Below are 26,154 nucleotides of genomic sequence, written 5' to 3'. Positions count from 1 at the left end.
AGCTCTACAGTGTTAACAAGATTTTTCTTTGATCTGTCCTAGTGGCCTAGGTTTTGATCCCACATGTCCCAGATTTAAACTTGACCTATAGATCATGAAGATCAACACTTTGACCAAGTTTCATTAAGATATGTTCATAAATGTGGCCTCTACGAGTTAACAAGCTTTTCCTTTGATTTGACCTGGTGACCTAGTTTTTAACTCTACATAACACAAATTCAAACTGGACCTTTAGACCATTAAGATTAACATTCTCTTTCAGATTCATGAAGATACAGTCATAAATGTGACCTCTACAGTGTTAGCAAGCTTTTCCTTTGATTTGATCTGGTGATCTGGTTTTTGGTTAACAAGCTTTTCCTATGATTTGACCTAGTGACCTTGTTTTTGACCCCAGATGACCTAGTTTCAAAATTGTCCAAGATTTTATTGAGGGAAACATTCTGACCAAGTTTCATTAAGGTTTGCTCAAAATTGTGATCTCTAGAGTGTAAACAATCTTTTCCTTTGATTTGACCTAGTGACCTAGTTTTTGATCCCACTTGACCCAGATTTAAACTTCTCCTATAAATCATCAAGATCAACATTCTGACCAAGTTTCATTAAGATAACATCCTAAATGTGGCCTCTGGTTAACTAGCTTTTCTTTTGATTTGACCTGGTGACCTAATATTTGAAACCAGTTAACCCAATATCTAACTCGTCCAATTTTTAATTAAGGGGAACATTCTAACCAAGGTTCATAAAAATACATTTATAAATGTGGCCTCTACAGTGTTAGCAAGCTTTTCCTTTGATTTGACCTGGTGATCTAGTTTTTGATCCCAGTTGACCCAATATGTAACTCGTCCAAGATTTCATTGAGGGTAACATTCTGACCAAGTTTCATTAAGATTGGTCGAAAATTGTACCTCTAGAGGTTAACAAGCTTTTCCTTTGATTTGACCTGGTGACCTAGTTTTTAACCCCAGATGACCCAATATCAAAGTCGCCCAAAATTGTATTGAAGGAAACATTCTGGCCAATTTTCTTAAAGATTTGGCCAAAATTGTGACCGTTAGAGTGTTAATGTTCAAATGAACCCGATTTAAGCCTGACCTATAGATCATCAAGATCAACATTCTGACTATGTTTCAATAAGATATGGTCATAAATGTGGCCTCTACAGTGTTAACTAGCTTTTCCTTTGATTTGACCTGGTGGCCTAGTTTTTGACCCCAGATGGCCCAATATCGAACTGACCAAGTTTCATTAAGATATGGACATAAATTTGGCCTCTACAATGTTAACTAGCTTTTCATTTGATTTGACCTGGTGACCTGGTTTTTGACCCAGATGACCCAATATCAAACTCGTCCAAGATTTTATTGATGGGGACATTCTGACCAAGTTTCATTAAGATTGGACCAAAATTGTGACCTCTAGAGTGTTAACAAGCTTTTTCTTTGCTTTGACCTGGTGACCTAGTTTTTGACCCAAGATAACCCGATATCGAATTCGTCCAAGACTTTATTGAGGGGAACATTCTGACCAAGTTTCATTAAGATTGGGCCAAAATTGTGACCTCTAGAGTGTAAACAAGCTTTTCCTTTGATCTGACCTAGTGACCTTCTTTTTTTACCCCATCTGACCCATATTTAAACATACCTTATAGATCATCAAGATCAACATTCTGACCAAATTTCATTAAGATATGGTCATAAATGTTGCATCTACAGTGTTGTCTATCTTTCCCTTTGATTTGACCTGGTGATCTAGTTTTTGACCGCAGATGACCCAATATCTAACTTGTCAAAGATTTTATTGAGGGGAACATTCTGACAAAGTTTCATTAGGATTGGGCCAAAACTGTGACCTCAACAGTGTTAGCAAGATTTTCCTTTGCTTTGACCTTGTGACCTAGTTTTTGTACCTAGATGACCCAGTATCGAACTCGTCCAAGATTTTATTGAGGGGAACATGCTGACCAATATAAGACTGGGCCAAAATTGCGACCGTTAGTGTGTTAACAATTTTTTCCTTTGATCTGACCTAGTGACCTAGTTTTTGACCCCACCTAACCCAGATTTTAACTTGACCTATAAATTATCAAGACCAAGTATCGAACTCGTCCAAGATTTTAACTTGACCCCAAAAAGACCAAAGACCCAATATCATACTCGTCCCAAGATTTTATTGAGGGGAACATTCTGACCAAGTTTCATTAAGATTGGGCCAAAATTGTGACGTCTAGAGTGAAAACAATCTTTTCCTTTGATCTGGCCTAGTGACCTAGTTTTTAACCCCACCTGACCCATATTTGAACATACCCTATAGATCATCAAGATCAACATTCTGACCAAGTTTCATTAAGATATGATCATAAATGTGGCCTCTACAGTGTTAACTAACCTTTCCTTCGATTTGATCTGGTGACCTAATTTTTGATCCCAGATGACCCAATATCTCTTTCTTTAAAGAAATTATTGATGGGAACATTCTGACAAAGTTTCATCAAGATTGGGCAAAAATTGTGACCTCTAGAGTGTTAACAGTCAAATTGTTGAGGACGGACGACGGACGGACGGACGACGGACACAGGGCGATCACAAAAGCTCACCTTTGAGCACTTCGTGATCAGGTGGGCTAAAAAACAAAGGTCCATACCTCTGTAGTGAAGAACCGTAAAAGAATGAGGAGAACTGGTGCGCACAAGATTGTGTCTATGGATGGACAGACGGACGGACAGACAGACAACGTCATACCAGTATACCCACTTAAAACTTTGTTTTCGGGGATACAATGATGTACAAGTTCATTTTAGAAATTCAGCAGGGTATGGGTGAATTGGGGAATTAAGGAATAATATCAGAAATGTCAATGAATTACATTATAGTTGCCTACATGTAATATAGTAGTAATTACCATATGTTTGTCCATAACGTCCGACTGCGAGAACAGAAACATGCGGCGGAAAACCTGCAAAGATACAATACTAGCATTTTCATAAATGCAAAGAAATGAATGTATTATAATGTTATCATATAAACATCCCCGACCGCGTCATACCAAAGACATAAAAATGGTACTAGTAACTTCCTCGCTTAGCGCTCAGCATTAGGAGGGTAGTGCTAGGACTAGTCAGCCCGGTGTCAGTATAATGTGACTGGGTGTGGTATCATGTCACGTGTCTACGGCATGATATTCCAGTGAGGCAGTACTTTAGAGTTGGGCATTGTGCTGACTGCTACAAGTAGTCACCGTCGGTTATATGACTGAAAACAAATGTTGAAAAAAGACGTTAAACCCGAAAACACACACACACAATATAAACATCCGCATATATGGGTTAGTATTAATCTTTCTATAAAGTTTAATTTTAACCAGTAGTTCTAGCTCGTAAAATCTATTCTGATTGACAGGTGTGCATATAGCTCTGACCATACAAGATAATACAGCATTACCGTAGATACCCAAGCATAATGCATAGCTTTTTGTATTTTTATTCTCGGGACCACTCCCGATAAAATAATAACCTACAAAATAGTACTTCAGCACCATCCGCGTAGATATGTAATCGGTATTACTAATACAATTTGAGGGAATATGGGCCGCCGTGAGAAAAATATTGAGAAATATAAAGACTTATACCACATTGTAGAATGAAGTGAGTTACCGTAATTTCCCATGTATCTCTTTCCAGACACGCGACTGGAAAAAAATATGAAGTCACAAATATACCGGTTAAAGAGAAAATAAGAAACAAAGGCTGCTGAATTATTAAGGTGACAACGTCTTTGAAAACTGTGTTATGATTGTAAAAATTATATATTTAGTGAAGGTAATATTTATTCTAGCAGATATGACACTTTCATTAAAAAAAGATGGAAATCGTTTTGCCTTAAATAAAAAAAAATCAATAAATACCTGAAAATGACGAAAATGACTAAATAACGATATTTGGTTTCTGAACGATATTTGGATTCCTCTATTGCATATACAATCGCATTAGACTTGTTTTATAGACAATGAAACCTCTTATACATTTGCCACTACTAATTTATTTAAACGTATAACTTTATGTCGAACTGATATTCTACCCCACGTGGACAGATATTGCGAGTATATGCAAATTCTAGAAAAACATTCCTAGAAGAAATTAAAATCCAACAATTACAGGATGTGCTGTTCCGTCGTTTCATAGCCTGATGAATCACAAAGAACCGCTTTGATTAAAACCTTTTTAGTGCATTTATTTTCAGTTTAGCATTTTTGGCTTGTTACATTGCCAAAAAATGTCCATGTGAATCTGTCAGGCAGTTTGTCAAACCCTTTCCTTACTGAACGACATTGCCACCTAGTAAGGCATTGCAATTTCTCGAGAGGTAATAAGAAATCAACGAAAACTACTTCTGCAGAGCTTGTCGTATGATTCAGAAAAACGCTGTAGATAGTCATGTGTGGTTACTATATCAACAATAATTCACGCATTCTGGATGATGTTTTCAAATACGGACAATCACTTGCTGCTCGAACAGTTGACATTTTTGTGCCAGGGAGGTTGAGTTATTAGATGAAACTAACAATTTAAAGACATCAATACTGCATCGCTTTAGATTGACATATTTCCATATTTAAAATTGGTTTACACTTTCAAATTTATTTACTCTAGTTTATTTTAGATGGGGTATAAGGATGTTTCCCATACAAGCTTTTGCAATATATCAGCCCAGGTAAGTATCTGTTACTAGATACATTGTTTGTCACAATAGCTGATGGTCATGTTGTCTGTCGGTTATATGGCAGTTGCAGCAGTTTACAGCTACCGGTATTACCGGTTGTAAGTTATTGTCCATAAAAGGGAAATCTATCAGAAAGAATTCCTCGGAATTGCTTCCCCTTATAATTATCTTTCACTAAAAAAGAAAGTAGGGAATTCCAAATAGCAAAGTGGAATTGATAGTTTCGCATGGAATTGATAGTTTCGCATTTCTCCCGGGCACTAAATTTATGTATAAGGCGTATATGCATTCTACATGCATTTATATTCCAGTAGTTATTTATCATTATAATAGAACAAGGGGCCTCCGTGGCCGAGTGATTAAGGTCGCTGACTTTAAATCACTTGCCCCTCATCGATGTGGGTTCGAGCCTTACTCGGGGCGTTGAATTCTTCATGTGGGGAAGCTATCCAGCTGGCTTACGGAAGGTCGGTGGTTCTACCCAGGTGCCCGCTCGTGATGAAATAATGCATGGAGGGGCACCTGGGGTCTTCCTCTACCATTAAAGCTGGAAAGTCGCCATATGACCTATCATTGTGTCGGGCGACGTTGAATACAACAAAAAAAATTATAATAGAACAAAGGAGAGGTAAAAAGAATAAACATCATGTATGACAAGAAACCAAATGAGTGGGGGTGCATTAAAGTCTGGGCAGAACGTTAAATGGTGAGTCTCGGTGTCGGGGTACAGTCCCGCAACAGTAGAAGAAACTGGGATGCCACCGGGTGGGCGTGGTAGAGAGGGTGGACGCCCGACAGGCCCGGGTGGTGGCCCTTCTGGTGAAGGTCTGGTTTCCGAGCAAGGGTGGACTTTAGTATTGGCCGGGAACGCTCGAAAACGCCATTTTGCCTCCAGCAGTTGACTGCATGGCCATGACCGTAGGAGAAATTTGGGCGCCACCGGGTGGGCGTTGTAGAGGGGGTCCTTGTTTGCCCACCCGGCATAGCGGCCATCCCGGTTAAGGTCTGTCTTTTCTTCGTGAGCGTGCGTCAAAGTCGGGGCAGAATGTAAAATGGCGAGTTTCAGTGTCGGGCTCCAGTCCCGCAATAGTAGAAGAAACTAGGGTGTCACTGGGTGGGCGTTGTAGAGAGCGTGGACGCCCGACACGCCTGGGTGGTGGCCATCCTGGTTAATTTCTGGTTTCAGAGCAAGAGTGGACTTTAGTGTTTGGCCGGGAACGCTTGAAGAAATTGGGGTACCACCAGGTGGGCGTTGTAGAGGGGGTCCGTGCATGCGGACCCGGCATAGCGGCCATCTCGGTTAAGATCTGTTCTTTTTCGTGAGCGTGCGTCAATGTCCGGGCAGAACGTAAAACGGCGAGTTTCGGTGTCGACGTCCAGTCCCGCAACAGAAGAAGAAACTGGGGTGCCACCAGGTGGGCGTTGTAGAGAGGGTGGACGCCCGACAGGCCCGTGTGGCGGCCATCCCGGTTAAGGTCTGGTTTCCGAGCAAGGGTGGACTTTAGTGTTGGCCGGGAACGCTCGAAAACGCCATTTCGCCTCCAGCAGTTGATTGTCTGGCCATAACCGTAGGAGAAATTTGGGTGCCACCGGGTGGGCGTTGTAGAGGGGGTCCTTGTTTGCCCACCCGGCATAGCGGCCATCCCGGTTAAGGTCTGTCTTTGTTTCGTGAGCGTGCGTCAAAGTCGGGGCAGAACGTAAAATGGCGTGTTTCAGTGTCGGGCTCCAGTCCCGCAATAGTAGAAGAAACTGGGGTGCCACTGGGTGGGCGTTGTAGAGAGGGTGGACGCCCGACACGCCTAGGTGGTGGCCATCCTGGTTAATTTCTGGTTTCAGAGCAAGAGTGGACTTTAGTGTTTGGCCGGGAACGCTCGAAGAAATTGGGGTACCACCGGGAGGGCGTTGTAGAGGGAGCCGTGCATGCGGACCCGGCATAGCGGCCATCTCGGTTAAGATCTGTTCTTTTTCGTGAGCGTGCGTCAATGTCCGGGCAGAACGTAAAACGGCGGGTTTCGGTGTCGAGGTCCAGTCCCGCAACAGAAGAAGAAACTGGGGTGCCACCAGGTGGGCGTTGTAGAGAGGATGGACGCCCGACACGCCCGTGTGGTGGCCATCCCGGTTAAGGTCTGATTTCCGAGCAAGGGTGGACTTTAGTGTTGGCCGGGAACGCTCGAAAACGCCATTTCGCCTCCAGCAGTTGATTGCCTGGCCATAACCGTCGGAGAAATTTGGGTGCCACCGGGTGGGCGTTGTAGAGGGGGTCCTTGTATGCGGACCCGGCATAGCGGCCATCCCGGTTAAGGTCTGTCTTTTTTTCGTGAGTGTGCGTCAAAGTCGGGGCAGAACGTAAAATGGCGTGTTTCAGTGTCGGGCTCCAGTCCAGCAACAGTAGAAGAAACTGGGGTGCCACTGGATGGGCGTTGTAGAGAGGGTGGACGCCCGACACGCCTGGGTGGTGGCCATCCTGGTTAATTTCTGGTTTCCGAGCAAGAGTGGACTTGTATTAGGCCGGGACCGCTCGAAAACGCCAATGCACCTCCAGCAGTTGATTGCCTGGCCGTAACCGTAGAAGAAACTGGCGTCCCACCGGACGGGCGTTGTAGAGGGGGTCCGTGCATGCGGACCCAACATAGCGGTCATCCCGGTTTAGGTCTGTTTTTTTCTTGAGCATGCGTCAAAATCGGGGCAGAACGTAAAATGGCGAGTTTCGGTGTTGGGGTCCAGTCCCGCAACCGTTGAAGAAACTGGGGTGCCACCGGGTGGGCGTTGTAGAGAGGGTGGATGCCCGACACGCCCGGGTAGTGGCCATCCTTGTTAAGGTCTGGTTTCCGAGCCAAGGTAGACTTTAGTGTTTGTTCGAAAACGCCATTTCGCCTCCAGCAGTTGATTGCCTAGCCGTAACCGTAGAAGAAACTGGAGTTTTATGGTCACTACGTCAAAGTTCAAGGTCTTAGGGGCCAAACATTGGGAAACCATTTTCAATCCATAACATAAGAACCACTTGACTTAGAACTTTGAAACTTTATTGGATGATCGGACATGTCAGGTTGATGATCCCTATTTATTCACCAAGTAAACCAAATGTGTCCCTTTGAATCCTGCTCGTGTCTCCTATTTTGACTTGTTTATTTCTAATGTTTCAGGGATAGTCGTCGTCTAGGTTTGACTGAAGACGCCATGTTTTCACTTCGAAGGACGAGTTTTCAGTATAAAAAGCTATATCTCGTTGCGTATCTCTCACTTATTAGCATTAGCCTAGTAGGTTCATATATTACCCCTCGTCCCACCCCGCCCCCTACACACAAATGATATAAAATAAAATCATATGCTGTTCTAAAGGTACTGATTGTTGTATATTGAAGACGTATAGTCATAAAATGTGGTAACTAAACGCTGTAGCATGCCCAAGGTAATGTTCTATACACATGGTCAGTACCAGATTTTCCTGAAACATTTTATCAAAAGGGTAAATGTCTATATCTTAGTAAAATTCTGTTTTAAAACGCAAGTCCGCTGTCAGAAGGTTCTAAAGCTTACACGCCTGTATCTTTTCTGCTAGATTTTGGTAAAAAAGAAGCCAGAACATGGAAATTTAACACCTGAATCTAAATGTGCTGAGATTCCACAAGGGGAGGGAGCACACCCATATTTAGAAATTAAGTATGCTAGGGGTCTGTTAGCATTTTAAGTGTGTGAAAATAATGGCACTTTAACAGGTCCGTTCTGCTGGAATATATTGAATACTGCTGTGTATTCATAGAAGTACATTCCCTTAATCCCTTAACTGATAATAGTTTGATATTGTACTTAATAATTTAGTACACTTGTTAACTTTTCCATACAAAGTTGTCCCCTACCAAAATTTCATCTGCAATACAAGACTCACATGCATTTCTATACTGAAATATAAAGAGTTCATCCCAGTGTATAGGATAAGATCTACGTTCATTAACTTAATATTTGTTCAATATCACCCTCCCTCTAAGTTCAATACATTAGGCTGGTGTTATGAATTGTAACTGAGATCATTTTTGTTTTGCTTTGTTCCTTGGGCTATAATAATCATGGTATTTTGACTGTTGTTCAAAATCTGTGGTATGTTTTGTGGTGTTGAAAATTCTGGGCATTTTTGAAGACAGTGATACTACTATACGTCTCGTAGATAACCTCCTGCCAAACTCCAAAAGCCATTTCTAAAGGAGCTAAAGATCTGTATAGATTGACTGTCGGGAACCCCCACCAGCACTGAAACAAGCGCCAATATATGGCCATATCTTTTCGGCATTCTTTATCGGGTCTTTATCCAAAGTCATCATTCGGACTATCTCTATAATTGTAAGAATTATTCATGGAAAGAGAGTGTTAAAATTTCTTTCCGATAACATATGAGGCAAAGACTCTTAATCTGCTATCGGTTTCATATGCCCTACTTATTAGGTTGCTGTGACTGTTACCAGTATAACAAGAGCTGTCGGAGGACAGCAACGCTCGACTATTCAACAACCTTGTCAACTGAATGAAACAAAATTCGAAAAAAGGGCATAATTTTGTTAAAATGGGAAAAAGGGTCATGGAACCTTCACAGTGCTTATCAGCTCATGACTGATACTCATGACTGAGTGTGTGAAGTTTCAATCCTTTCCCACTAGTGGATACTGAAAAACTAGCTTACATACAAAACCTTTAAAAAACCTAAAACTGCTAAGTTGAAAAAAGGGCATAATTTTGAAAAAATGCAAAATAGAGTTAAGGGACCTGCACAGTGCATGTCAAATCATGACAGTGAACAAGTGTGTGAAGTTTCAATCCATTCCCATTAGTGAGAACTGAGATACCAGCTTATACAAAAGAATTTCTAAGTCGAAAAAGAGACATAATTTTGTAAAACAGAGTTATGAAACCTGTGCAATGTAGGTCAGTTTATCACAGTGAATAAGTGTGTGAAGTTTCAATCCATTCCCAGGAGTGGTAAATAAGATACCAGCTTACATACAAAACCTTAACCAAATCGGGACGCCGACGCCGACGCATGGGTAAGTCCAATAGCTCTACTATTCATTGAATAGTCGAGCTAAAATCGTTAACAAATTCATATCATCACCTTGTTACAAACTCATTCACCACAACATGTCCACACACACAAAACTGGTCAATGTGTAATGGTATGTAAATGAAAGAAGTCAATGACGGCTTTTATCCACTTTCAAAGACAACACATGTAGGGAATTATCCATGGTCATTTTCGGCTATTATCCATTTTTCACACAAGGATCAATATAAATGGTTTTGACATAAAAACGGCAAACGTAAACAACTTACTCTAAACTATGTCAGATAGTGAAATGGTAGAGCTGCATATATAGTGAATTACAAGCATAAATTTTTTTTTTAAATATGTTTTATGAATTTTCAAACTAAACTTACATGGATTTTGTAAACTATTTAACATACTGTGTATTGTATTCACAAAAATATGGTAAAATAATTTGAGTTCCATGGAAACAAATCACCATTCGTTCTTTTTGCAACATCTGGTGGTTAAAATCTCTTATCTAGCCACAGCAACTTACCGAAAAACCTGAAATTTTCAGAAGCGTTCATCTGTCATTGTGTAGCATTTTGGAATTATCACAGCATTTCGTATTATCCGAATAACAAGGGTGTATGAGAGACATAGTGAAAATACATCAAAATTAACCGTAAACTAGAGCTGCTTTTGAGAAAAGCACGTGTCTCCTTAAACTGCCTAATCATCTAGTTTGGTATTTCTTCTACATTATGTATCTGAGTCAACCATACACCAAGACTTGTATGACTGGCATCAGTATTTTCGGTTCAAGGACCATGAGACAGATTCCATTTAAAAATGTGAAACCGTCATTGTGTCCGCCATTTATTTCAAGTTTAAAATTTTGAACGACCTTCACATGTATCTTAATTTATTATGCCTGGTGGATTTGAGTATTTGTCAATATTTTTAAAACAAATTGTTTAAATTCTCTATTAATCTGACATTTTGAAGGAATACACTTCAAATGTGTAGCACAAAATGACGTTAGCTTGACGGAATTTATGTCCAAAGGTTTACACCATGTTAATTACATGGTGAATGCTTTCAATTCGAAGTCAAAAACCATCGGTAAGTATGGTCTAATATTGATATATGTACCTTTCAATAATAAAAATAACTTCCACCGTTGTTTAATTTGATCAGATAAAGAAAAAAGAAAAGCGTATTTCAATTTTCGGAAGGCAGCGGCCAAATGATGATAAACAAATGTGCAGAGGTCTCCATGGCCGAGAGGTTAAGGTCGCTGACTTCGAATCACTTGCCCCTCACCGATATAGGTTCGAGCCTCACTCAAGGCTATGAATTCTTCATGCGCGGAAGCCATAAAGCTCCAGCTATTACTGATTCAGAGATGACTTTCAAAGCTTCTTAAATAAAAGCCTATAGTAAACACATGTCAGACACAAGGGTGTGGCCATGTCTTTTACCTTAGGGCAATAATTTGGACTAGAATTGTAGAAAGTCAAACCTTTATACCATACCACATGCCAAACATCAAAACTCTATAGAAAATGATGGTTGAAAACCTATTTTTAACAAAACAAAAAACAACAACAACAAACAAAAAACGCGTATGTTCAATGAACCGGAACCATTTGAACAACTTTGAACGTTTGTGTAAAGGTTCATCAATTCAGTGGTTTTGAAGATTTTGTTAAAAGAAATTGTTGATGAAAAGTGACCACGCCCTCTGATGGCCATGCCTTTTTATAAATCATAATAATTTGTGCAATCTTGATAGAGGGTCACATAAGGACCATTTGTATAACATTCTTTCCAAATCGGGCCAGTAGTTTCACACAAGAAGAATTTTTTTTAATTTCAACTATAGACACATAGGGATAAGTGACCACCCCCATGACCGCCATGGTTTTTTTTATTTTGATATAATTTTGATAATCATGGTAGAGGGTGACATAGGCAGCATTTTTGTGAAATTATCTCAAAATCGGTCTTTTATAGATTTTTCTCGTTTTAGCTTTGTCGGCCCCTATGTCACTTAGAACAGGTAAAACTGATCATTTCTTTGCTCTTTCAGATGTCAATAAGGGACCGTATATATAACTCCGGTACATATAATGGACCTAACAGATTCATCATGGAATCTAAGATTTATTGATGTTGAAGATATTTTGCAAGTTTATGTTAAATTAAATCATGAATAAAGTATCTAGATGGCTGCAAAGGCCAAAATAGCAAATGTTGGCCCTTTAAGGGGCCAAACGTCTGGAAACCGTTATTTGATCTGGTAATTTTTCGAAAAGAATCTACATCTTATGCCAGTACAAGTTGTGTGCAAGTTTGATTAAAGTTGATTGCATAATGTGGCCACAACTCCATACAAGAGGGCCATCGCTCACGTGACCTATTGACCTAAAGATCATCAAGATTAACATTCTGACCAAGTTTCATTAAGATATGGTCAAAAATGTGGCCTCTACAGTGTTGAATAGCTTTTCTTTTGATTTGACCCGGTGGCCTAGTTTTTGACCCGACATGACTCAGATTCGAACTGACCTAAAGATCATCAAGATTAACATTCTGACTAAGTTTCATGAAGGTACAGTCATAAATGTGGCCGCTAGAGTGTTAACAAGCTATTCCTTTGATCTGACCTAGTGACCTAGTTTTTGATCCAATCTGACCCAGATTTAAACTTGACCTGTAGATCATTAAGATTAACATTCTGACTAAGTTTCATTAAGATACGATTATAAATGTGGCTTCTACAGATTAAACCAGCTTTTCCTTTGATTTGACCTGGTGACCTAGTTTCTTAACCTACATGACCAAGATTCAGACTGGACCTTAAAGTCATAAAGATTAATATTCTGACCAAGTTTCATGAAGATGCAGTCATATATGTGGCCTCTACAGTGTTAACAAGCTTTTTCTTTTATTTGACCTGGTGACCTAGTTTTTCACCCCAGATGACCCAATATCAAACTCGTCCAAGATTTTATTGAGGGTAACATTTTGAACAAGTTTCATTAAAATTGGGCCAAAAAATGTGACCTCTAGAGTGTTAACAACCTTTTCCTTCGATCATATCTGGTGACCTATTTTTTCGACCCCAGATAACCCAATATCAAACTCCTCCAAGATTTTATTAAGGATAACATCTTGACCAAGTTTCATTAAGACTGGGCCAAAATTGTGACCTCTAGAGAGTTAATAAGCTTTTCCTTTGATTTGACCTAGTGACCTAGTGTTTGACCCCAGATGACCCAATATCAAATTTTTCCAAGATTTTATTGAGGGTAACATTCTGACCAAGTTTTATTAAGATTGGGCTAAAATTGTGACCTCTAGAGTGTTAACAGTCAAATTGTTGACGAAGGAAGACTGACGACGGACGACGGACACAGGGCGATCAAGCAAATAAATAGCAATGTTTGGCCTTTTAAGGGGCCATAAATCTACAGCCAATAAGGGGATCTGGCCAGTTTTCTTAAGGAATCGAGATATTATGCCAATACAAGTTCTGTATAAGTTTTATTAAAGTTTATTGCAAAACGTTGTCTCTATCATGTTCTCAAGCCGATTATAGCACATTTTGGCCCTTGAAGGGGCCATAACTTTGAAACCCATAATGGAATTTGGCTGTCGTTCGAAAAGAACAGAGATATTATAACAAAGCAAGTTATGTTTAAGTTTTAATAAGTTGATTGCAAAATGTGATTTTCATTGTATTCAGTGATGTGTATCGTGATACACTCCAGATGCCAAATTTTCTACTCGATCTTCATAAAACATTTGTCAGAAAGTGTTTTAACTCACCAGTCAAATAGTGACAAGGTGAGCTTTGTGATCGCCCTTCATCGTCCGTCTACAATTTCTTATGAAAGTGATAGAACCCGTATTTTGCAACTGATTTTCTTCAAACTTTCACAAACTTGTATTGGCATAATACCTCAATTCCTTTCGAAAATTGGCCAGATCCCAATTATGGGTTACAGAATTATGGCCCCTTAAAGGACCAAAATTTTCTATTTTGGCTTGGCTTGTGAACATGAAAAAGACCACATTCTGCAGTCGATTTTAATGAATCTTGCACTCAACTGGTATTGGCAAAATATCTCATTTCGTTTTTATCAGTTTAAATTTTAGGTACTAACTCTTGTCATTGGCCACCTGTTTTGGAACTAAAACATATCTGGACAGTAATTATTTTGTTTCCTTCCTGGAATATCTCCAAGTAGACATTTAGGGGAAAATATTTATTCTAAAGATATATTTTTAAAGAGACTAACCCTTACATCAACGGGGGAGGAAGTGTCACACGAAGGATGGAGTTCTTCTGATAACCTGTCATGTTTTCTTCTGATAACTGTTACGGAGTGCCTGGAAAACGTTACAGAGTTCTTCTGATGTCTGAATGACGAGCCAAGGAATCGGTGGATAAAATGATAATTATTTATCTTTAAATAGAGAGAATGGGGTGTAAAACTAAAGTTTGATGATCAAGGTTGCCTGATGTCTTGTGCTATGCGTCAGGAAAAACTGTTAGGTCTAATAATCATCACCACTTCTTTAAAATGAAGACATTAATTTTTAGTAAAATATCGAAATCGTTTGCTTATTCAAACATATTATTCTTCTTATTCACGTTCTTCATCCTCTCCACATGCAATAGAATAATTTCAGTGCAAGATGCAAATATAAATCACTTTCTAACAATTTTATGCCCGATTTTTTGAAATGTTACGGAATTCAGGTGATAACTCTAAAGATGTCCCAGAGTTCTTATGATAACTTTTATTACTGCCAGAGTGTTTCTTGAGCTATGTTAGGATACTTTTTAGCTAATTTTATTATTTACAAATGGTGTTAATAATGTTCTAACGTAATATATTTATCCAAGGCACAGTATTGTGGTTATATAATGTACGGTATGAGTCTTTTGTAAAGTCTAAAACTAAGTGCAGTATAATGACATGTATAGTAAAATACGAATAGATAACAAATGCAGTAAATTGTATTTTTCGTTCTATCAATTAATGTGCCATTGTTCGTGAACAACGGTTTATTGGTTTCCGTTTTGATTGATCACTGAATTGAAAACAAATCCGTTGTAGGGTACATCTAATTGCTGCATTTGCAGATGCTGTCTTTTTCTGAAGCGGTTTATCAGATTTATATATATGACTGCTGTTGTCATCGCATGCAGTTCAATTGCTTGTGTAGTTATGCATATTCATATTATGACCTTTATGCTGAGTTAATATGTGGTAGGTTGAAAAGGCCAATATGCTAGGTAAAGCTTTAGATAATTGTCCTTTGTTTCAGGATGCGACAGTCAGATGTAAATACTGTCACAATAGATTCCTGACGTCTGAAGCAGTTGCTCATGTTGTAAATATTCATCCTGAAAGGAAAGTCGCAATTACAACATTGAGGCCATGTGGCAAATTCAAAACAACTGTTTATGCACAGTCTTGGTTGGTGTATTTATTCTTTTCTATTTGTGTACAGGACATTCTGTAGTATCTCTCGTCAATCCTTGTATCAAACCACTTTCTTCATCATAGGATATTTTTGATTCGTCCTGTCCAATGTCTTCGCCTAGTAAATCAAACGTCCGTGTTTTAAATTTGCCACAGTCATACATATTAATCCGATAAACCGCTTCAGAAAAAGACAGCCTCTGCAAATGCAGCAAATAGATGTACCCTAAATTAAAGATAACGGATTTGATTTCAATTCAGTGATCAATCAAAACGGAAACCAATAACCGTTGTTCACGAACATTGGCACATCCATTGATAGAAAGAAAAAAATACAATTTATTGCATTTGTTATCTATTCGTATTTTACTATATATGTCGTTATACTGCACTTAGTTTTAAACTTTACAAAAGACTCATACCGTACATTATATAACCACAATACTGTGACTTGGATAAATATATTACGTTAAAGGATCATTAACGCTCTTTGTAAATAATAAAATTAGCTAAAAAGTATCCTAACATAACTCAAGAAACACCCTGGTAGTAATAAAAGTTATCATAAGAACTCTGTGACATCTTCGGAGTTATCACCTGAATTCCGTAACATTTGAAAAATCGGGCATGAAATTGTTAGAAATTGGTTTATGTTTGCATCTTTACACTAAATTTATACTATTGCATGTGGAGAGGATGAAGAACGTGAATAAGAAGAACAATATGTATGAATAAGCAAACGATTTCGATATTTTATTCAAAATTTCTTCATTTCAAAGAAGTGGCGCTGATTGTTAGACTAAACAGTTTTTCTGACGCATAGCACAAGACATCAGAGCAACCTTAATCATCAAACTTTAGTTTTACACCCCATTCTCTCTATTTAAAGATAAATAATTATCATTTTATCCACCGATTCCTTGGCTCGTCATTCAGACATCAGAAGAACTCTGTAACGTTTTCCAGGCACTCCATAACAGTTATCAGAAGAAAACATGACAGGTTATCAGAAGAACTCCATCCTTCGTGTGACACTTCCTCCCCCGTGACATCGTGGTGTCAGATTCTAAAACAAGAGGACCATGATGGTCCTGAATCGTTCACCTCTTCCCACATGACCCAGTTTTGAGTATGACGTTTCTATTATTTGACATAGTGACCTAGTTTTTGAGCTTATGTGACCCAGTTTTGAACTTGACCTAGATATTATCAAGATAAAAATTCTGACCAATTTTCATGAAGATCCATTGAAAAATATGGTCTCTAGAGAGGTCACAAGGTTTTTCTGTTATTTGACCTATTGACCTAGTTTTCGAAGGTACGTGACCCTGTTTTGAAATTTACCTAGATATCATCAAGGTGAACATTCTCAAGAATTTTCATGAAGATCTCATGAAAAATATGGCCTCTAGAGAGGTCACAAGGTTTTTCTATTTTTATACCTACTGGCCTAGTTTTTGACCGCACGTGACCCAGTTTCGAAAGTGATCTAGATATCATCAAGGTGAACATTCAGATCAATTTTCATGAAGATCCATTGAAAAATATGGCCTCTAGAGAGGTCAAAAGATTTTTCTAATTTTAGACCTACTGACCTAGTTTTAGACCGAAGTTGACCCAGTTTCAAACTTGACCTAGATATCATCAAGGTAAACATTCTGACCAATTTTCATGAAGATCCATTCAAGGGTATGGCCACTAGAGAGGTCACAAGGTTTTTCTATTTTTAGACCTACTGACCTAGTTTTTGATCGAAGTTGACCCGGTTTCAAACTTGACCTATACATCATCAAGATAAACATTCAGACCAACTTTCATACAGATCCCATGAAAAATATGCCCTCTAGAGAGGACACAACGTTTTTTCATTATTTGACCTACTGACCTACTTTTTGACGGCACATCAAACCACTTTCAAACTTGACCTAGATATCATCAAGATGAACATTCTGACCAATTTTTATGGAGATCCATTAACAAGTATGGCCTCTAGAGAGGTCACAATGTTTTTCTATTTTTAGACCTACTGACCTAGTTTTTGACTGCACATGACCCTGTTTCGAACTTGACCTAGATATCATCAAGATGAACATTCAGACCAACTTTCATACAGATCCCATGAAAAATATGGCCTTTAGAGAGGTCACAAGGTTTTTCTATTATTTGACCTACTGACCTAGTTTTTGAAGGCACGTGACCCACTTTCGAACTTGACCTAGATATCATCAAGATGAACATTCAGACCAACTTTCATACAGATCCCATAAAAAATATGGCCTCTAGAGAGGTCACAAGGTTTTTCTATTATTTGATCTACTGACCTAGTTTTTGAAGGCACGTAATCCACTTTCGAACGTGACCTAGATATCATTAAGGTAAACATTCTGACCAATTTTCAAGAAGATATCATGAAAAATATGGCCTCTAGAGAGGTCACAAGGTTTTTCTATTGATGACCTAGTTTTTGACCGCACGTGACCCAGTTTTGAACTTGACCTAGATATCATTAAGATGAACACTTAGACCAACTTTCATACAGATCCCATAAAAAATATGGCCTTAGAGAGGTCACAAGGTTTTTCTATTATTTGACCTACTGACCTAGTTTTTGATGGCACGTGACCCAGTTTCGAATTTGACCTAGATATCATCAAGGTGAACGTTCTGACCAATTTTCATGAAGATCTTGTGAAATATATGGCCTCTAGAGAGGTCACAAAGTTTTTCTATTTTTAGACCTACTGACCTAGTTTTTGATGGCATGTAACCCAGTTTCAAACTTGACCTAGATATCATCAAGGTGAATATTCTGGCCAATTTTCATGATCATCTTGTGAAATATATGCCCTCTAGAGAGGTCACAAGGTTTTTCTATTTTTAGACCTACTGACCTAGTTTTTGATGGCACATGACCCAGTTTCAAACTTGGCCTAGATATCATCAAGATGAATATTCTGACCAACTTTCATAAAGATCCCACAAAAAATGTGACCTCTAGAGTGGTCACAAGCAAAAGTTTACGGACGCACGGACGCACTGACGCACGGACGGACGGACGACGGACGACGGACACCGCGCGATCACAAAAGCTCACCTTGTCACTTTGTGACAGGTGAGCTAAAAAATAAACGCTTGCTTCATTCACTTATCTGCTGCATAATCGATGTTCTTACAATGTATTTTTAATCAAAGTCTCTTGAAAATCGTTGTTTTTTAATACATTTAAAACTAGAATGTGGCTGTAGGACACAGGGTGTGCACCCCTCCCCCCACTGGTACATTTGTCACAAATAAGGGGAATAATTCAAATGTTTGCAGTCTTAATGGGGTATAGCTTCAACAAACATTTTATGAAAAGGACTCATTATTCTGGGCCATATTACTTTTTGAGCTATGAACATCACAAACAAAAGTTCTACTATATCGGCTATTTCATGGGCAATAAATCTGTAATAAGCGCTAAGATTTTCAAGAAGAATGCCAAGTGTGCAAGGTCACATCATGATAAAGACTCAAGCAACGTTTAATGAATTTACATCAAATACTTTTTGAGCTAGGCACATAATTAGGTAAAAATTTGCATTTTTATCCTATTTCAGGGGCCATACCTTATAAAATAGGGGGTGGAGCCAGCCAAAACATAAGTGATGTGCAAGTTTATATCATGATAAAGACTTATGCAAGTTTTCAACCATTTATATTACATACTTTTTGAGCTAGGTGTGTAACAAGGTGAAAATGTGCATTTTTCGCTATTTCAGGGGCCATAATTCTGAAAATAGAGGGTAGGCCCAAATGAAAAGTAGGAGGTGCACAAGTTCGTATCATGATGAAGACCCATGCTAGGTTTCATGAATCTATATCAAATACTTCTTAAGCTAGGCCTGTCACATGGTGAAAATAAGGATTTTTACTATTTCAGGGGCCATAACTCAAGTTTATATCATGATAAAGACTCGTGCAAGGTTTAATCAATTCATATGAAATACGTTTTAGCTAGGCGCGTCACTAGGTGAAAATGTGCATTTTTGATAATTTCAAGGGCCATAACTCTGAAAATAGGGGGCGGACTCAAATGAAAAATAGGAGGTGCGCAAGTTCACATCATGATTAAGACTCATGCAAGGTTTCATGAATTCATATCAAATACGTTTTGAGCTAGGCGTGTCACAGGGTGAAAAAGTGCATTTTTGACTACTTCAGGCGCCATAACTCTGAAAATAGGGGGCGGAGCCAGACGAAAAATAGGAGGTACGCAAGTTCATATCATGTTAAAGACTCATGCAAGGTTTAATCAATTCATATGAAATACTTTTTAGCTAGGCGCGTCACTAGGTGAAAATGTGCATTTTTGATAATTTCAAGGGCCATAACTCTGAAAATAGGGGGCGGACTCAAATGAAAAATAGGAGGTGCGCAAGTTCACATCATGATTAAGACTCATGCAAGGTTTCATGAATTCATATCAAATACGTTTTGAGCTAGGCGTGTCACAAGGTGAAAAAGTGCATTTTTGACTACTTCAGGCGCCATAACTCTGAAAATAGGGGGCGGAGCCAGACGAAAAATAGGAGGTGCGCAAGTTCTTATCATGTTAAAGACTCATGCAAGGTTTAATCAATTGATATGAAATACTTTTTGAACTAGGCGCGTCACAAGATGAAAATGTGCATTTCTGACTATTTCAAGGGCCATAACTCTATACAAATAGGGAGCGCACTCAAATGAAAAATAGAAGGTGCGCAAGTTCACATCATGATTAAGATTTATGCAAGGTTTCATGAATCTATATCAAATACGTTTTGAGCTAGGCGTGTCATAAGGTGAAAATGTGCATTTTTGGCTATTTTAGGGGCCGTAACTAAAAATAGTAAGGGGCGGAGCCAGATGAAAAGTAAGAGGTGCGCAAGTTCATATCTAGGTAAAGACTCATGCAAGGTTTCATCAATTTATATCAAGTACTTTTTGAGCTAAGCGCGTCACAAACTTCGGATGGACGCACGGACAAGACCAAATCTATATGCCCACCACCACTCATGGGGGACACAATAAAAACATTCTACAATGTCTGATAAGGATTTCCCAGTGTATAAACAAAAACGAACTTCCCGTCAGCAAATATCACGTGATTTTCAAAACAGCGCACACGTATTATAAGTATCGCACACTATTGGGACGTTTTGAAATGAAAAACGTCAAATGAAGTCAGTACACTTAGTACGTTAACAATGCAGTCAGTGATTTCCCGTTGGCCTAGTGCGGTTACGGCACTCGTATTATACTTGACTGTTCGTCCAGAGTTCGATTCCTAGACCCGTTAAATTTTGCCTTTATTGTTTTTTTCACTACAATTCAAGACAAGACGAGTTAGTAAGTCTAATTCTTACATGTTCACTAAAATCATATGTCACAACTGGCACATGATATTTATGCATAAATACACCCTACATTTAATATGATCTAATGTTTCTTTATCTTTCCCTGGACCGGATCCAGATTTTTTTTAGTGAGAGGGGATAGGACCAGTATTGAACGAAGACGTCACCGCGAAGGCGCATAGTAAGGCATTGGAGGGGTTGCCTTTACCCATGTTAGGGGATTCAGGGTGGGGGAGGTGGTCTTCCCTTGGATTTTTTTTAAACACAGGTATGAAATGGTATCCTCAGGTGCATTTCTTGGTGGGTGTACTCCAGTCATATTGCGTGGGGCGGGGGGGGGGGGCGTCAAGGAGACTCTCCCCTAGAAATGTTTGAAATACAGGCATGAAATGGTAGCCTCTGATGCATTTTAAGTCTAAACTTTCAGCTATTGTAGGTGTACGTTATTCCCCTCTTGATTTGGTGGTCAGGGGGCTCTCCCCTGGAAAATTTTGAAATACATGTATTATGAAATGGTGGCCTCTTGTGCGTTTCTGGGTCTACATTTTGAGAAAACATAATCCTTTGCCAAAATAGTAGGGTGAGTGTTTGATGAGTATTAGTGACTTCTCAGCCAACTGGTGGTGGTGGTCGGGTGGGGGGGGGGGGGGGGGGGGGGGGGCACGGGCCACCTCGGCTCGGCCCTGGATCCGGGCCTGCTTAACTGTGATATTTTCAAACCTGTACGGATTGGTTTTATAACAATCTTACACTTCACATTAATACAAGCATCGCCTGGCCATAATTTTAGGATTGATTGATTTATAGATATTTCCAATTTTATACAGAAATAAGAAACAAAACAATAAATTAGAAACCAGAGAAAAACAAACTTACACAAAGTATGTAATGCAAACTCCCGACGAAAAGGTATTATAGAAATACCGTACCCGCTCGGCCAACAAGGAATCGCTGACTAAATCTTAATCGTTGTATTTTTATGTAATTTTATGTTATTGTTTTGTTTTCACTTCTAAACGCCATAATACTGTGCGCTACCTATATTTCGGTTTTGTGGCGAGCAATGGTTTTACATTTACACATTTACTTTTAATAATGGAACGGTCCGTTATTTAGGTAGTGTTATTCGGTACGATTCAGTGGTTCCTACCTATATAAGGCAAAGTAAATCATGCTGACTTCCCTAATCAGAAGACAAGTACAATCTACCCATCAGTCATCATGCAGACTTTTGATTTGCTGCCCACGCGATGATAGCTTCTAAAAATACTGTCGCGTCTCGTCCTATATTTATTAATGTTTACAAATAAAGCGTTGTAACGGTTTAACAAAGTACAATATAAATACAGCAAAAACTGAAACGTTCAACCATTATGTTTCATGCAAGTATATGAAACTGTGGCGGTATTTTGCTTTTCGGTGATAAATTATTTTAAAAATTAAAATTTACAATGCGTGGGTTTGTCGCTTTAAATAGGAGAATAGTCTCATCTGAGAATTTCATTGGCGACATTCTGACTAGGTTTCATTTGGATTGTGCCAAATTTGTCATCGTTTGTCCTCAGCTTTAGTAAGGTAAAACAAAAAATCTGTTTAACTGACCAAACTTTTTCTCCTAAAATTTTGAGCACAAACCTCGCACACTTTATAGATCTACACTAAATATACACCATTCTTCATTTGAGCATACATGTATATAACAGCTTAAGTTATAAAACCGTTAAAAATAAATCAACTTACCAGTTTCTTGCATACCGCATAGATTCTTTTGTAATCTGTTTCCCAGGGAATCTGAAATAAAAAATCAAGAGGGTAATGAGTGCACTTCATCGCTCACCTGAGTTTTGTTGCATAACAAAATTCTTAGCTTAAGCTTCACTAACAAAATCAAGGTAAGTATAGCATGGTAAGGCCTAAAAAGAGTTTGTTTCCAGTATCCCGACCTTCCCTAAAGTTTTGGTCCGACCCTAAATGTTTTAAAAGCTTTGGAGAAATTTCTTTCCCACCTTTTTAACAAGATAATTGCACTTTTTTGCTTCAGATATGGTCAGTGATGTTAGAAATCAACGAACTGATGCTATAAAGGCATAACCCACTTATTTGTTTTCATTTCTTGACACAAAGGTAATTTCCGAAAAGTCTCAAATAATAATGATAATAAAATACCGAACTACCTACCCTAATTTTTGAGCATGTTCCCGAAAACAAAGAATTGTTGTTAGGTCTTAAGATTATTAAAGATAACAACTGAAATCTGTTTAAAAAATAAAAAAGGTCTAAATTTCTTTGCTGTAGCTTAAAAAACAAGACAGTAGGTCAGTAGTTCAGGGATAAGAATATTAAAGAGGAGTATTGAAATCAGTATTAGAAGCAATAAACGTGGTCCAAATTTCTATGCTGTTCCTTCAAAACCAAGAAAGTAGGTCAGTAGGTCATGATTAAGACAATACAAGATGAATATTGAAATAAGTATCAAACATTATACTTGTAGTCCAAATTTCTTTGCCACTTCTTCAAAAACAAGTAAGTGTATGTAAAACAAGGAACCACCCGAGCGTGGTTCCTTGACCTAAGGGTGATGATTTTAACAGTCTTTGTAGAGAACCACTACAGCATGATATATACTAAATATCTAAGCTTTAGGCTTTATGGCTTAAGAAAGAAAAAGGTGCTGTTCATGTTAATTTGAACCATGTGACCCCCGGGCGGGGCCATATTTGACTCCAGGGGATAATTTGAACAATCTTAGTAGAGGACTACTAGATGATGATACATACCAAAAATCAAAGCCCTCAGCCCTGTGGTTTTGGACAAGAAGATTTTCAAAGATTTCCCCTATATTAGTCTGTATAAACCATGTGAACACAAGGCGTGGCCATATTTGACCATAGGGGAATAATTTGAATAATCTTGGTTGAGGACCACTAGATGATGCGACATACCAAATATCAAAGCCTTTGGACAAGAGTTTTAAGTTTCCCTATATAAGTCTATATAAACAATGTGACCCCAAGGGCAGAGCCGTTTTTGACCCTAGGGGGGTATTCGAACTTCTCCACTAGATGATGCTATATACAAAATATAAAAGCCCTATGACTTGTGGTTTGGAGAAGAAGATTTTTAAAGTGTTTCCGTTCGGTTGCCAAGACACAACAGAGTTCTATATGGAATTCAATCCTTTGATCAATTTTAAAGAAGACCATCCAAGGAACATCCCTGTGACATTCCATTAAGATTGGACAGGTGGTCTAGGAGATGTTGTTTAAAGAAAGTGTGGCTAAATCAATCATGCATTAACATTTCACAACAACAACAACAACAAAAGTAAGTACAATGTACCTTCTGTGAAATTTCGAGCTAAAAGTTGTTGATGAAAAGTCACCTTGCCCTTTGGCGTCCACGCTTTTTGACGAATAAGAGAAAATTGAACACTGCATGTATAAGGTCACACAAGGACAATTTGTTAGGGTCATGATTTGAACAATCATGGTGGAGAACCACTATTGCATGCCACATAACACATGTAAATAGCTGAACTCTGAACCATATGGTTTTACTTAAAGACATTTTTAAAATGTCTTCCCTATACAAGTCTATTTAAATTATGTGAACCCCGGCGCGGAGTAAGTTTTCAATCCAGGGAGATAATTTGAGCTTTCTTGTAAGGCCTTACAAAATGGAAAAGTTATTCATCGGATTTAAAAAAAAATATTAAGGCGGCGGGCGAAAAAAACATTTAAATATTCTTTTTTGTTTTGTTTTGTTTTTGAGAAAATCAGGAGTGAACGAGGTCCTATGGTTTAAGACAAGAACATTTTCAAAGTTTTCCCAATTTAAGTCTATATAAGCCATGTGACCCCTAGATCAGGGCCACATTTGATTATTTGACCCTAGGGGAATAATTTGGAAATCTTTGTTGAGGACCAATTGATGATGTTATAAACCAAATATCAAAACTCAGACCCTGTGGTTTTGGACAAGAAGATTTTCAAAATTTGTCCTACATAAGTCTTTGTATATAAGTCTTTGTGAACCATGTGAACCCCAGGGTGAAGTCATATTTGACCCAAGTGGGATAATTTGAATAGTCTTGGTAGAGGAGCACTAGATGACGCTAAATACCAAATATTAAAGTCCTAGAATCTGAGATTTTCCTTACGGTTGCCATGGCAACCAACTTCTGTATAATTTCAAGTTAATGACCAGTTCTAAAGAAGACCATCCAAAGGACATCCCTTTCTTCAGAACTGGCCTGGCGGTTTAAGAGAAATTGTTTAAAGGAAAGTATGGATGGACGTACAGACGGACGGACGCCGGACGGTGAGCGATCACAATAGCTTATCTTGAGCACTTTGTGCTCAGGTGAGCTAATAAACCAGAGTTAGATTTGCAAGTGAAACAAAATGGAATCTGGTTGTGTTCGGACACTGTTAATGTTGTCGGGTCATGATATGCTCAGCTACGCCCCTGTGAACATTACCGTACATGGCAGAGTCTAATTTCATATTAGTTTTAAATATCCGTTTGTGTTTAAGTGATATTAAACGAATTAGATTTCAAGTTTTACCTCGTGTATCCATATTATGGAGGCTTTCAGAGCTACTCGGACTACAGTCGCTTACTTGAAGTTCAAAACCTCACACTAAAGACTGAAACCTGACACACTGAAATAAAAACATTGCAATAATAAATAAAAGAACTGAACTGAGGAAGTTTGACACTTTCAGATGTTTGCTTATTTAGAAAGTATACCATTCAGAAATAAATCCTAAAAATTTCAGATGAAAGTCTTCAAAATTTTCATTTTTATGACATATTTTGTAGCATAGATAAATTGGTGAGTAGGTCACAGTAAAGAAATCTCAAGATTACAACTTACTGTAATCTCTATGAAAATGATACAGGTTGTTAAAATCTCTTTGCCGTAGCTTCAGAAACAAGAAAGTAGGTCAGTAGGTCATGGTTAAGAATATCAAAGATGAGTATTGAAATCTGTTTCAAAATTTATACACGTGGTCCAAATTTCTATATTGTAACTTTTAAAGATTTTCATATATAGGACAATGTAAAACAAGGTACGGCCGCCCACACCCAAACTTGGTAGAAGACGACTAGATGATGCTACGTACCAAATATCAAATTCCTAGGCCCTGTAGTTTTAGACAAAATGATTTTAAAGGTTTTCCTTTCGGTTGCCGTGGCAACTAGAGTTCTGTACATAATTTAATGTTTTGATTTTTTAAGACCATTCAAGAAACACCCCTGTGTATATGAAGGTGTGAAGTAAGATGACGGACGTATTTTTTCAGTCAGTGTTGAGAGTGTAAAATTTTGGAATTTTTGAGACTTTTGAAGGATTTAGGACGGTAGACGAAAGTAACTGACGAGAACTTTGTACAATATGTTACAAAATATGTGGAATACTAGTACCCCGAATGGACAGAATGTGACTTTTGCAGTCCCAACATCTAACAGATATATCCAACTACAGCAGTGGGCGGGGTGTGATCAAACCCCTATAAATGCAGGGGGACAGA

The 26,154-nt window shown here is 38.5% G+C and overlaps 1 protein-coding gene and 1 long non-coding RNA gene across 4 annotated transcripts in view; one reads left to right on the top strand and one right to left on the bottom strand.

Moving 5' to 3' along the window:
• LOC128556250 (uncharacterized) overlaps positions 1–25,282 on the bottom strand; it is a 36,520-nt gene extending 11,238 nt beyond the window's left edge. The window contains exons 1-3 of the long non-coding RNA XR_008370513.1: positions 25,185–25,282; positions 22,358–22,408; positions 2,905–2,958 (exon numbers count right to left, since the gene is read on the bottom strand). This is a non-coding gene — a long non-coding RNA (uncharacterized LOC128556250). The remainder of the gene's footprint in view (positions 1–2,904; positions 2,959–22,357; positions 22,409–25,184) is intronic.
• Positions 1–26,154, top strand: part of LOC123551167 (titin homolog) — a 280,515-nt gene that overhangs the window by 139,961 nt on the left and 114,400 nt on the right. The gene's annotated exons all lie outside the window — the stretch shown is intronic.

The sequence above is a fragment of the Mercenaria mercenaria genome, chromosome 4 (genome assembly GCF_021730395.1).
Source record: "Mercenaria mercenaria strain notata chromosome 4, MADL_Memer_1, whole genome shotgun sequence".
Classification (NCBI taxonomy): Eukaryota; Metazoa; Mollusca; class Bivalvia; order Venerida; family Veneridae; genus Mercenaria; species Mercenaria mercenaria.
This window is presented reverse-complemented; position numbering and strand designations above follow the sequence as displayed.